Here is a 14923-nt window from a genome sequence, read left to right as displayed (position 1 = left end):
TGGTGCAGTGACCATCAGTAAGCTGCTATACCAGTACTGTGTCATCCACCGTCCACACACTTCATAGACATCTACCTCTCCCATCAATGGCATATGGTTCTCCACAATTTTCATGTCACTTCTTCACACTGGAGCCTTACCATACACAACAGCACAAGAACAGTTCATACACTGTACATTGTCACCAATATTTTGGTCTAAGAACTTGTCTCTCCTGTAGTGAAGTTTTTGCTGTTTTTGCTCTGATCGGATCTTGGGGTGACAGATCACTGTTCTCATGGAAAAGACTGAAAGAGATTGAGCCCTTGTCTCTCCGGGCGGAGGCCGCGCCCCCTTGTCTCTCCGGGCGGAGGCCGCGCCCCCTTGTCTCTCCGGGCGGAGGCCGCGCCCCCTTGTCTCTCCGGGCGGAGGCAGCGCCCCCTTGTCTCTCCGGGCGGAGGCCGCGCCCCCCTTGTCTCTCCGGGCGGAGGCAGTGCCCCCTTGTCTCTCCAGGTGGAGGCAGTGCCCTCTTGTCCTTCTGAGGGGGTTTTACCTGGAACATCTTTTCCCCATATTTCTTGTAGGGGCCATTTATATGTTTAAATAAGTTAATCATATCTCCCCTTAAACGTCTCTTCTCCAGACTAAACAAATGTAATTCTTTTAATCTCTCCTCATAACTAAAATGATCTATTGCCCTTATTAGTTTAGTTGCCCGTCTTTGTACCTCTTCAGCTCTAGAACGTCCTTTTTATGAATTGGTGCCCAGAAATGACCAGCGTCCACCACATGGGGGCGCACCAAAGCTTTATAGAGCGGTAATATTATATCCCTGTCCCGGAGTCCATGCCTGGTATATACATGACAATATCCTGCTGGCCTTAGAAGCCGCTGACTGACATTGTGTGCTGTTCTGTAGTCTATTATCTACAAGTACAACCAGATCCTTCTCCATCAGCGACTCCTAGGACATATAATGCTGCAGGTTATTACTCCCCCCCCCAGGACATATGATGCATGTGGGTTATTCCTCCCCCCAGGACATATGATGCTGCAGGTTATTCCTCCCCCTAGGACATATGATGCTGCAGGTTATTACTCCCCCTAGGACATATGATGCTGCAGGTTATTACTCCCCCTAGGACATATGATGCATGTGGGTTATTACTCCCCCTAGGACATATGATGCTGCAGGTTATTACTCCCCCTAGGACATATGATGCTGCAGGTTATTACTCCCCTAGGACATATGATGCTGCAGGTTATTACTCCCCTAGGACATATGATGCTGCAGGTTATTACTCCCCCTAGGACATATGATGCTGCAGGTTATTACTTCCCCTAGGACATATGATGCTGCAAGTTATTACTACCCTAGGACATATGATGCTGCAGGTTATTACTCCCCCTAGGACATATGAGGCTGCAGGTTATTACTCCCCCTAGGACATATGATGCACGCAGGATATTACCCCCCCTAGGACATAAGATACTGCAGGTTATTACTCCCCCTAGGACATATGATGCACGCAGGATATTATTCCCCCTAGGACACAAGATGCTGCAGGTTATTACTACCCCTAGGATATATGATGCTGCAGGTTATCACTTCCCCCAGGACATATGATGCTGCAGGTTATTACTCCCCCTAGGACATATGCTGCTGCAGATTATTACTCCCTCTAGGACATATGATGCTGCAGGTTATTATTCCCCCTAGGACATATGATGCACGCAGGATATTATTCCCCTAGGACATATGATGCTGCAAGTTATTACTCCCCCTAGGACATATGATGCTGCAAGTTATTAGTACCCAGGTGCATAACTTTACATTTATCCACATCGAACCTCATTTGCCAAGTGGACGCCCAAACACTCAATGGGGGACATTTATTAAGGAGTCTAATAAGTGCAACTATTCCAATGGGGATTGGTGTTTATTTTGTTCCAATATCTTGTGACTCATTCATTAAAATGTAGCACTGCCATAGTGAATGTATCTAAGTAAAAATTGCAAAAAAAAGTTGCAAATTATAAATTGGGCGCTAATCCCGGATTATACAAACTTTTGGGTGAATACTCAAAACAGGCAGATTAAAAAAAGTCGCATCTAAAAAATATTCGCCTGTCAAATACTGGTTCATAAAAAGAACTTAGAACAAAAATGGGTGAAAAATCCAATTAGTCACCGAAAATAGGCACAAAGCCCTTCATAAATTTCCCCTCAATGTGTCTAAGTCGTTCTGTAACACCTGCACATTTACCATGAACTGTATTGTACAACAAAGCTTTTAACACCTGCACATCTTCCATGGACTGTACTGTACTACAAAGCTTGTAACACTTGCACATCTTCCATAGACTGTACTGTACTACTGTACTACAAAGCTTGTAACACCTGCACATCATCTATAGACTGTACTGTGCTACTAAGCTTGTAACACCTGCACATCTTCCATAGACTGTACTGTACTACAGATCTTGTAACACCTGCACATCTTCCATGAACTGTACTACAAAGCTTGTAACACCTGCACATTTTCCATGGACTGTACTGTACTACTAAGACTGTAACACCTGCACATCTTCCATAGACTGTACTACAAAGCTTGTAACACCTGCACATCTTCCATAGACTGTACTGTACTACAAAGCTTGTAACACCTGCACATCTTCCATAGACTGTACTGTACTATTGTACTGTACTACAAAGCTTGTAACACCTGCACATCTTCCATAGACTGTACTGTACTACAAAGCTTGTAACACCTGCACATCATCCATAGACTGTACTACAAAGCATGTAACACCTGCACATCATCCATAGACTGTACTGTACTATTGTACTGTACTACAAAGCTTGTAACACCTGCACATCTTCCATAGACTGTACTGTACTACAAAGCTTGTAACACCTGCACATCATCCATAGACTGTACTACAAAGCATGTAACACCCTGCACATCTTCCATAGACTGTACTATTGTACTGTACCACAAAGCTTGTAACACCTGCACATCTTCCATAGACTGTACTGTTGTACTGTACCACAAAGCTTGTAACACCTGCCACATCTTCCATAGACTGTACTGTACTGTACCACAAAGCTTGTAACACCTGCACATCATCCATAGACTGTACTGTACTACAAAGCTTGGTGTCATCTGCAAAGATAGAAACATTGCTGTTAATTCCATCCTTTATTGATGTTGTTTTGTTGAATTTATATTATTCTTATGTTCAACCCTTATATATACACAGCACTAAGGAATCTAGGGCTCCTTAAAAATAAATAGCAAGTTCTTTTTACTCGAAAACCACAAAAAGTGAAAAGAATCTTCTAATAATTGGAGAATAACAAACCAGCATCATGACATTTCCCACATTCTGAACATGAGATTTCTTTATCCGCAGTGTGTCATTTGATGTAAGACAAGTTGTGATTTTCTCGTAAAACGTTTCCCACAATCTGGACAAAGGAATGGCTTCTCCTCTGTGTGAATTCTCTGATGAAGAATAAGACTTGATTTTTCATTAAAACGTTTCTCACATTCTGAGCATGCAAATGGCTTCTCCCCTGTGTGCGTTCTCTGGTGTCTTCTGAGATCTGATTTCTGAGTAAAACATTTCCCACATTCCTGGCTAGGAACATGGCTTCTCTCCTGTGTGAGTTATCTGATGTTTAACAAGATTTGAACTCACACTGAAACATTTCCCACATTCTGAACAAGAAAATGGTTTCTCCCCTGTGTGAGTTCTTTGATGTTTAACGAAACTTGATTGATCATTAAAACATCTACCGCATTCTGAACATGCAAATGGCTTCTCCCCTGTGTGAATTCTCAGATGTCTAACAAGCCTCGATTTTAAAGCAAAACATTTCCCACATTCAGGACATGGGAACGGCTTATCCCCTGTGTGAGTTTTTTGATGTAGGTCAAGTAGTGATTTTGTAGTAAAATATCTCCCACAGTCTGAACACAGAAATGGCTTCTCCCCTGTGTGAGTTTTCTGAAGCCCAAAAAGTTGTTCCTTTTCTAAGAAACATTTTCACACTCTGAGGATGAAAAACACCTTTTGCCCTATGTGACTTAGTGAGTGACCAACAAGCTTGGTTCACAGTAAAACATTTTCCACATCGTGAACATGAAAATGGCTTCTCTTCTGTATGAGCTCTTTCACGTTCATCACTCCTTCCCAAACTTTTATTTTCCTTTGTAGACTTTGGGGAATTAATAGCCAGAAATTGTATTGAAGGATGCGATGAGAGATCTTTGCTGTGAGGGGCTGGGGGTATATCTGGGGTAATAGAAGGTTCTTCATATGTATCTTGTGTGATCTGACCATCTGCTGTAATATCTGGAGATATCTGATGTCCCTCTGATCTCCGGGGACACTCAGCTGCCAAGAAGAAAGATGGGTTATTATTGAGTATTATATTTAAAAAAGTTGTATACATTTAATCAGTCTTCCCTATGTGTAATATATGTGTTATCTGAGTCTATGTCTCCATGTTGTGTATCCTGCTATCTGGTCTATGTCTCCATGTTGTGTGTCCTGTTATCTGGGTCTATGTCTCCATGTTGTGTGTCCTGTTATCTGGGTCTATGTCTCCATGTTGTGTATCCTGTTATCTGGGTCTATGTCTCCATGTTGTGTATCCTGTTATCTGGTCTATGTCTCCATGTTGTGTGTCCTGTTATCTGGTCTATGTCTCCATGTTGTGTGTCCTGTTATCTGGGTCTATGTCTCCATGTTGTGTGTCCTGTTATCTGGTCTATGTCTCCATGTTGTGTATCCTGTTATCTGGTCTATGTCTCCATGTTGTGTATCCTGTTATCTGGGTCTATGTCTCCATGTTGTGTGTCCTGTTATCTGGGTCTATGTCTCCATGTTGTCTATCCTGTTATCTGGTCTATGTCTCCATGTTGTGTGTCCTGTTATCTGGTCTATGTCTCCTATGTTGTGTGTCCTGTTATCTGGTCTATGTCTCCATGTTGTGTATCCTGTTATCTGGGTCTATGTCTCCATGTTGTGTATCCTGTTATCTGGGTCTATGTCTCCATGTTGTGTGTCCTGTTATCTGGTCTATGTCTCCATGTTGTGTATCCTGTTATCTGGTCTATGTCTCCATGTTGTGTATCCTGTTATCTGGGTTCTATGTCCTCCATGTTGTGTGTCCTGTTATCTGGTCTATGTCTCCATGTTGTGTATCCTGTTATCTGGTCTATGTCTCATGTTGTGTATCCTGTTATCTGGTCTATGTCTCCATGTTGTGTGTCCTGTTATCTGGTCTATGTCTCCATGTTGTGTATCCTGGTTATCTGGTCTATGTCTCCATGTTGTGTGTCCTGTTATCTGGTCTATGTCTCCATGTTGTGTATCCTGTTATATCTGGGTCTATGTCTCCATGTTGTCTATCCTGTTATCTGGTCTATGTCTCCATGTTGTGCGTCCTGTTATCTGGTCTATGTCTCCATGTTGTGTATCCTGTTATCTGGTCTATGTCTCCATGTTGTGTATCCTGTTATCTGGGTCTATGTCTCCATGTGTGTGTCCTGTTATCTGGGGTCTATGTCTCCATGTTGTGCGTCCTGTTATCTGGTCTATGTCTCCATGTTGTGTTATCCTGTTATCTGGGTCTATGTCTCCATGTTGTGTATCCTGTTATCTGGTCTATGTCTCCATGTTGTGTGTCCTGTTATCTGGGTCTATGTCTCCATGTTGTGTGTCCTGTTATCTGGGTCTATGTCTCCATGTTGTGCGTCCTGTATCTGGTCTATGTCTCATGTTGTGTGTCCTGTTATCTGGTCTATGTCTCCATGTTGTGTATCCTGTTATCTGGTCTATGTCTCCATGTTGTGTATCCTGTTATCTGGTCTATGTCTCCATGTTGTGTGTCCTGTTATCTGGTCTATGTCTCCATGTTGTGTATCCTGTTATCTGGGTCTATGTCTCCATGTTGTGTATCCTGTTATCTGGGTCTATGTCTCCCATGTTGTCTATCCTGTTATCTGGTCTATGTCTCCATGTTGTGTGTCCTGTTATCTGGGTCTATGTCTCCATGTTGTGTATCCTGTTATCTGGTCTATGTCTCCATGTTTGTGTGTCCTGTTATCTGGTCTATGTCTCCATGTTGTGTATCCTGTATCTGGTCTATGTCTCCATGTTGTGTATCCTGTTATCTGGTCTATGTCTCCATGTTGTGTGTCCTGTTATCTGGTCTATGTCTCCATGTTGTGTGTCCTGTTATCTGGTCTATGTCTCCATGTTGTGTATCCTGTTATCTGGTCTATGTCTCCATGTTGTGTGTCCTGTTATCTGGTCTATGTCTCCATGTTGTGTGTCCTGTTATCTGGGTCTATGTCTCCATGTTGTGCGTCCTGTTATCTGGTCTATGTCTCCATGTTGGTATCCTGTTATCTGGGTCTATGTCTCCATGTTGTGTATCCTGTTATCTGGTCTATGTCTCCATGTTGTGTGTCCTGTTATCTGGGTCTATGTCTCCATGTTGTGTGTCCTGTTATCTGGGTCTATGTCTCCATGTTGTGTATCCTGTTATCTGGTCTATGTCTCCATGTTGTGCGTCCTGTTATCTGGTCTATGTCTCCATGTTGTGCATCCTGTTATCTGGTCTATGTCTCCATGTTGTGTATCCTGTTATCTGGTCTATGTCTCCATGTTGTGTATCCTGTTATCTGGGTCTATGTCTCCATGTTGTGTGTCCTGTTATCTGGTCTATGTCTCCATGTTGTGTATCCTGTTATCTGGTCTATGTCTCCATGTTGTGTGTCCTGTTATCTGGTCTATGTCTCCATGTTGTGTGTCCTGTTATCTGGTCTATGTCTCCATGTTGTGTATCCTGTTATCTGGGTCTATGTCTCCATGTTGTGTATCCTGTTATCTGGTCTATGTCTCCATGTTGTGTATGGTCACCTGGGTGGCTACCTGTAGTGATGTCCTCATTATACTGCTCATCGCTGCTGTCATCTGTCTCCTCTTCTTTTACTATTATGTTTATAGCATTAATATAGTTTAGACCTTCATCCTGATTCATAAGCTGTGAAGAAATGTTATATAACCATAAAACCTCATACACTGTATACTTGGAATAGCTAGAGGCATTAAGTTGTCTCAGTGGAGAAGATCGGCCTCTGCCAGACACATCTGGGGTTTGTCTCATAGGAAATAAAGGATCAGATAGGAATAAATCCAACCAGCAGTCTCCTAACCAGAACTGGGATAAGATCCAGACACAACGTAATGTCTATGGTCGCTTTATCCACCATCTCCACCTTCCTCATTACACAAATATCATCCATATAATAGTGTAGGATAAACAGAGACTGAGAGCAAGAGCCTCACATGTACACATCATAGGGAACAATCTCCATCTACCTGATCCTGATCCTGTGGGAGAAGAGGACGGGGACATCTCTCTGGTGCTGTTCTCTTACTGGATCTGACTGGAGGGAAACACATACAGAGACTGAATTCATTCTTTCCATCCAGATAATACAGAGAGGAGGTGTGTATATAGTCCTGTCTATTACCTGCTGATGGGAGGGGCTGCTGATCCTCCAGCATCACATCCTTGTACTGATCCTTGTGTCCTTCTACATACTCCCACTCCTCCATGGAGAAATAGACCCGCCACGTCCTGACACCTTATAGGAACCTGACACACACAATGATCACACAGTCATCCCCCCCACCCCCTCCAGTGGTGTTACTGTATAATGTCCCAGCATTCCAGCAGCCACAGTCTCACCTCTCCACTCAGCAGCTCCACCATCTTGTTGGTGACTTCTAGGATCTTCTCTTCCTCCATTTCCTCATGTATCAGGGGCCCCGGGATTGGGCTCAGGGTTTCTTCCCCATCCTTCACCCCCAGGGGCCCCACAGCGCCCACTAGAGGACTTCTTCACTACTGTGTAATCCTGTGTATGGAGAGACACATTACTATCACTCCATCCATTCCCAGAATCCCTCACCTCTCCAGTCCTGGTCCATCTGTTATCCATAGATAAGAATGATGTCATGATGACATCACTCCCAGAATCCCTCACCTCTCCAGTACTATCCATCTGTTATTCCATAGATACGAATGATGTCATGATGACATCACTCCCAGAATCCCTCACCTCTCTAGTCCTATCCATCTGTTATTCCATAGATAAGAATGATGTCATGATGACATCACTCCCAGAATCCCTCACCTCTCCAGTCCTATCCATATCTGTTATTCCATAGATAAGAATGATGTCATGATGACATCACTCCCAGAATCCCTCACCTCTCCAGTCCTATCCATCTGTTATTCCATAGATAAGAATGATGTCATGATGACATCACTCCCAGAATCCCTCACCTCCCCAGTCCTATCCATCTGTTATTCCATAGATAAGAATTATGTCATGATGCACATCACTCCCAGAATCCCCTCACCTCCCCAGTCCTATCCATCTGTTATTCCATAGATAAGAATGATGTCATGATGACATCACTCCCAGAATCCCTCACCTCTCCAGTCCTATCCATCTGTTATTCCATAGATAAGAATGATGTCATGATGACATCACTCCCAGAATCCCTCACCTCTCCAGTCCTATCCATCTGTTATTCCATAGATAAGAATGATGTCATGATGACATCACTCCAGAATCCCTCACCTCTCCAGTCCTATCCATCTGTTATTCCATAGATAAGAATGATGTCATGATGACATCACTCCCAGAATCCCTCACCTCTCCAGTCCTATCCATCTGTTATTCCATAGATAAGAATGATGTCATGATGACATCACTCCCAGAATCCCTCACCTCCCCAGTAAGCAGGAAGAGTATGTGTAGGGTGAGGGTTATTATCCTCTCGGCCATCTTGTCTCTGTCTCTCTCCATGGTTGATGGGTCGGTCTCTTATATAGAAGATATCAGCAGAGGATCCTGGAATGTTGGGAGATGAATGGAGAGAAGATGAGACAATGTGATATATCAGGTATCGCTTTAAACCAGAGAAAAAAAAACACTTCATACCTAAGGCTTAGTCCAGTCCCTAAGGGGTTAATCCTCCTGCTGTCCCCCAGCTCCTTCCCTGCAGTAACTCCACACATCCCTCCACCTGCAGAGCTGTACAGGAGCCCTGTGCTTCCCCTGTGCTTTCAGGACCTGCCATGATGTCACAGTCATGTGATCAGTCACATGGAGGAGGAGGAGGCAGAGCTGTGTGTAATGTACATGTAGCTGAGCTGTATCTGTATCATGATCTGGAGCTACACTACCGTTCAAAAGTTTGGGGTCCCCCAAACAATTTAGTGTTTTCCATGAAAAGTCACACTTCTTCACCACCGTACGTTGTAAAATGAATAGAAAATAGAGTCAAGACATTGACAAGGTTAGAAATAATGATTTGTATGTGAAATAACATTGTTCTTACATCACACTTTGCTTCCGTCCCAGAATCCTCCTTTTGCAGCAATTCAGCATTGCACACCTTTGGCATTTAGCTATTAAACTGTTGAGGTAAGCTGGAGAAATTGCCCCCCACGCTTTCTAGAAGCAGCTCCCACAAGTTGGATTGGTTGGATGGGCACTTCTGGCGTACCATACGGTCCAGCTGCTCCCACAACAGCTCAATGGGGTGGTGATCTGGTGACTCCATTACCTATGATAGAATACCAGCTGCTGCTTCTGCTGGAAATAGTTCTTGTACAATTTGGAGGTGTTTAGGGTCATTGTCCTGTTGTAGGATGAAATTGTCTCCAATCAAGCGCTGTCCACTGGGTATGGCATGGCGGTGCAGAGTGATAGCCTTCCTTATTCACAATCCCTTTTACCCTGTACAAATCTCCCACCTTACCAGCACCAACCCCAGACCATCACATGACCTCCACCATGTATAACAGATGGCGTCAGGCATTCTTCCAGCATCTTCTCATTTCTTCTGCGTCTCACAAACGTTCTCTTTGTGATCCAAACACCTCAAACTTGGATTCATCCGTCCACAACACTTTTTTCCAGTCTTCCTCTGTCCAATGTCTGTGTTCTTTTGCCCATCTTAATCTTTTTCTATTATTGGCCAGTCTCAGATATGGTTTTTTCTTTGCCACTCTGCCCTGAAGGCCAAAATCCCGCAGCCGCCTCTTCACTGTAGATGGTGACACTGGTGTTTTGCAGCTACTATTTAATGAAGATGCCAGTTTGGGACCTGTGAGGCGTCTGTTTCTCAAACTAGAGACTCTAATGTGCTTATCTTCTTGCTTAGTTGTGCAACGCGGCCTCCCACTTCTTTTTCTACTCTGGTTAGAGCCTGTTTGTGCTGTCCTCTGAATGGAGTAGTACACACCGTTGTAGGAAATCTTAAATTTCTCGCATGGAATAGCCTTCATTTCTAAGAACAAGAATAGACTGGCGAGTTTCAGATGAAAGTTTCTCTTTTCTGGCCATTCTGAGCGTTTAATTGACCCCACAAATGTGATGCTCCAGAAACACAATCTGCTCAAAGGAAGGTCAGTTTTGTAGCTTCTGTAACAAGCTAGACTGTTTTCAGATGTGTGAACATGATTGCACAAGGGTTTTCTAATCATCAATTAGCTTCTGAGCCAATGAGCAAACACATTGTACCATAAGGGTATAAACACACACACCGTATACGCAGCGTATTTACTGCTGCGATACGCAGCAAATACGCAACAAACACGCAGCAGATTGGATCTAAATAACTGAACACAGCATCAAATCTGCTGTAGATCTGCTGCGTATTTGCTGCGTATCCAATGTGTGTGTTTGTACCCTTAGAACACTGGAGTGATAGTTGCTGGAAATGGGCCTCTATACACCCATGTAGATATTGCACCAAAAACCAGACATTTGCAGCTAGAATAGTCATTTACCACATTAGCAATGTATAGAGTGGATTTGTTTAAAGTTAGGACTAGTTTAAAGTTATCTTCATTGAAAAGTACAGTGCTTTTCCTTAAAAAATAAGGACATTTCAATGTGACCCCAAACTTTTGTACGGTAGTGTGTGTATGTGTATATATATATATATATACATACACATACATACAGCCCAGCATACCATTATACAGTATATGTATATATATATATATATATATATATATATATATACAGCCCAGCATACTATTAGCTTTCCCTACCACCTGGCTGCAGTGGTGACTCATTTCTTTTTTATTATGTGTATTTATCAGATATATACATATACATATATATATAAAATAAGAGTTATATAAACTGCCCATCGTTGTAATACTACTGACTTGAGGGACATAGATAGATAACGTGTCTGAGTTGTCACAAGGCGAACGTTGTAAAGACAACCCGACCCCCCAAAAGAATTCTTAAAAAAATAGAAAAATAGATTATTATATATTTTGTTATTATAATTTCACATACGTAGAGTAGTTCATTAAAAGGGTTTCTCTCTTCCGTGCGTTCTGAGATGTTTAACAAGAGTTGATTTCACAGTAAAACATTTTTCACATTTTGGACATGAAAATGGCTTCTCCCCTGTGTGAATTCTCAGATGTTCGGTAAGAGATGATCTCACAGTAAACATTTCCCACATTCTGAGCATGAATATAGCTTCTCCCCTGTGTGAGTTTATCATGTGAAATTAGATGTGCTTTCTGAGTAAAACATTTTCCGCATTTTGAGCAGGAAAATGGCTTCTCCCCAGAGTGAATTCTCTGATGTCTACCAAGATCTGATTTCCGACTAAAATCTTTCCCACATTCTTCGCATGGATATGGCTTCTCCCCTCTGTGAGCTCTCTGATGTATAACAAATTTTGATTTCACAGTAAAACATTTTCCACAGTCTGAGCATGACCATAGATCTTCTGTGGGAGCATTCTGATATTCGACATTCCATCTGTAACTTTTATTATCATTCACAGTCTGTGATGAATCAGTAGACAGGACGTGTATAGAAGGATGAGATGGCAGATCTTTGCTGTGAGGGGCTGGGGGTATATCTGGGGTAATAGAAGGTTCTTCATATGTATCTTGTGTGATCTGACCATCTGCTGTAATATCTGGAGATATCTGATGTCCCTCTGATCTCCGGGGACACTCAGCTGCCAAGAAGAAAGCAGATTTTATCACATAAATGTTTCTAAGGAAGGAGCCATCATCTTCCCCCATTCACCCTATACCTGAAACTAGCACCGTACCATCCTGTAGCTAGGTCAGGGTTTGACCTACTAATGTAAGTCTATGGAGTGGGGGGGAGGTATATGGGAGGGAGAGTGCCTGGGTACACAGGCAGAGAGAGAGAGGCAGCTCTGTAAGAGAGCTCATCCAGGGCTTAATACGCTGTTTAGACTGCTCAGTATAACTTTATTATGGCTTCCAGGCTGCGCACAGAGACAGTGCAGGATCTCCTCCTCGGTGTGTATAGACACCATAGACATTAGGCTCCGCCCAGCAGCCCTAGAAGGACTGACAATTGTAGATTTAGCACGCCATATATGTAATAACGGGCTGATACAGCACTGCTCCTTTATACACACAGCAGCCTACCCTGAAAAGTCTGGGAATTCAGGGACAGTGTTTATGGGGTCATGCTTATTAGAGCATGCCTAATAGAGGGCTCAATGTAGGGTCTATAAGGGTAACAGAGAGAAGTGCTGGCTCTAATCCTTCTAGCCTGATGGCCAACAGATCATGGACTGATGTCCCCCCCCCCCTGAATAGACTGGAATGGACCCTATGGGGAAGATTTATCAAACATGGTGTAAAGTGAAACTGGCTCAGTTGCCCCAAGCAACCAATCAGATTCCCCCTTCATTTCCAAAGAGTCTGTGAGAATGAAAGGTGGAATCTGATTGGTTGCTAGGGGCAACTGAGCCAGCTTCACTTTACAGCATGTTTGATAAATCTCCCCTATGTTTATATTCCTTTTCTAGTTGCATCTAATGAGAAGTTTGGCTAAACCCCCATCCCAGATCATCATATGACTGATCCAGATCCCCTTAGAGGTGGTGAGTGCTGTCCCCTAATAAAACTTTTATGATCCCAAGAAGGCTGAATGTAATGGTCACTACTAAAGATGAGAGAAACAGATGAATGAGAGAAAGCATTGAACCTGACAATTGATTTTCTCTAATCAGTAGTGACAGCAGATGATGTAGATATCGGCCTCGTGCCACAACCATGTCATGTGTTATCTACTCACCTGGGCGGTTACTTGTAGTGATGTCCTCCTTATACTGCTCATCACTGCTCACATCTGTCTCTTCTTCTTTTACCATAATGTCTATAGCATTACAACAGTCCAGATCTTTTTCTGTAGTGATGTCATCAATATACTGCTCATCATCCCACGTATACGTCTCTTCTTTTACTATATGTTTTACCATTAATATTGTTCCCATCTTCCCCCTGATTCATAAGATGGGAGAGAAATATTGTAAAAGTCATCAGACAGTAGGAGTCAGGTGGGATGTACAGATCATAGGGAACATCTCCATCTACCTGATCCTGATCCTGTGGGAGAAGAGGACAGGGACATCTCTCTGGTGCTGTTCTCTTACTGGATCTGACTGGAGGGGACACATACAGAGACTGAATTCATTCTTTCCATCCAGATAATACAGAGAGGAGGTGTGTATATAGTCCTGTCTATTACCTGCTGATGGGAGGGGCTGCTGATCCTCCAGCATCACATCCTTGTACTGATCCTTGTGTCCTTCTACATACTCCCACTCCTCCATGGAGAAATAGACCGCCACGTCCTGACACCTTATAGGAACCTGACACACACAATGATCACACAGTCATCCCCCCCACCCCTCCAGTGGTGTTACTGTATAATGTCCCAGCATTCCCAGCAGCCACAGTCTCACCTCTCCACTCAGCAGCTCCACCATCTTGTTGGTGACTTCTAGGATCTTCTCTTCCTCCATTTCCTCATGTATCAGGGGCCCCGGGATTGGGCTCAGGGTTCTTCCCCATCCTTCACACCAGGGGCCCCACAGCGCCCACTAGAGGACTTCTTCACTACTGTGTAATCCTGTGTATGGATAGACACATTACTATCACTCCATCCATTCCCAGAATCCCCACCTCCCAGTCCTATCCATCTGTTATTCCATAGATAAGAATGATGTCATGATGACATCACTCCAGAATCCCTCACCTCTCCAGTCCTATCCATCTGTTATTCCATAGATAAGAATGATGTCATGATGACATCACTCCCAGAATCCCTCACCTCTCCAGTCCTATCCATCTGTTATTCCATAGATAAGAATGATGTCATGATGACATCACTCCCAGAATCCCTCGCCTCTCCAGTCCTATCCATCTGTTATTCCATAGATAAGAATGATGTCATGATGACATCACTCCCAGAATCCCTCACCTCCCCAGTCCTATCATCTGTTATTCCATAGATAAGAATGTCATGATGACATCACTCCCAGAATCCCTCACCTCTCCAGTCCTATCCATCTGTTATTCCATAGATAAGAATGATGTCATGATGACATCACTCCAGAATCCCTCACCTCTCCAGTCCTATCCATCTGTTATTCCATAGATAAGAATGATGTCATGATGACATCACTTCCACAATCCCTCACCTCTCAGTCCTATCCATCTGTTATTCCATAGATAAGAATGATGTCATGATGACATCACTCCACAATCCCTCACCTCCCCAGTAAGCAGGAAGAGTATGTGTAGGGTGAGGGTTATTTATCCTCCGGCCATCTTGTCTCTGTCTCTCTCCATGGTGGATGGGTCGGTCTCTTATATAGAAGATATCAGCAGAGGATCCTGGAATGGAAGAAAAGTAGACAATGTAATATACAGTGGTACCTGGAAAGGAACATAATTTGTTTCGGGAACGCGCTTGTAATCCGAATCAACTCTTAAACCAAAGCAAAAACTTCCAATAAGAAATCACTGATATGCAGA

At 43.2% G+C, this 14923-nt stretch overlaps 1 pseudogene; it reads right to left on the bottom strand.

Annotated features, from left to right (window-relative positions):
* Positions 1–3316: 3316 nt before the first annotated feature.
* On the bottom strand, positions 3317–14703 carry LOC138780813 (zinc finger protein 271-like; annotated as a pseudogene).
* Positions 14704–14923: the final 220 nt, after the last annotated feature.

Source organism: Dendropsophus ebraccatus, unplaced genomic scaffold (genome assembly GCF_027789765.1).
Source record: "Dendropsophus ebraccatus isolate aDenEbr1 unplaced genomic scaffold, aDenEbr1.pat pat_scaffold_861_ctg1, whole genome shotgun sequence".
In the NCBI taxonomy this organism is placed as follows: domain Eukaryota; kingdom Metazoa; phylum Chordata; class Amphibia; order Anura; family Hylidae; genus Dendropsophus; species Dendropsophus ebraccatus.
Note: the sequence above shows the minus strand (reverse complement) of the source record. Positions and strands in the feature narration are given on the sequence as shown.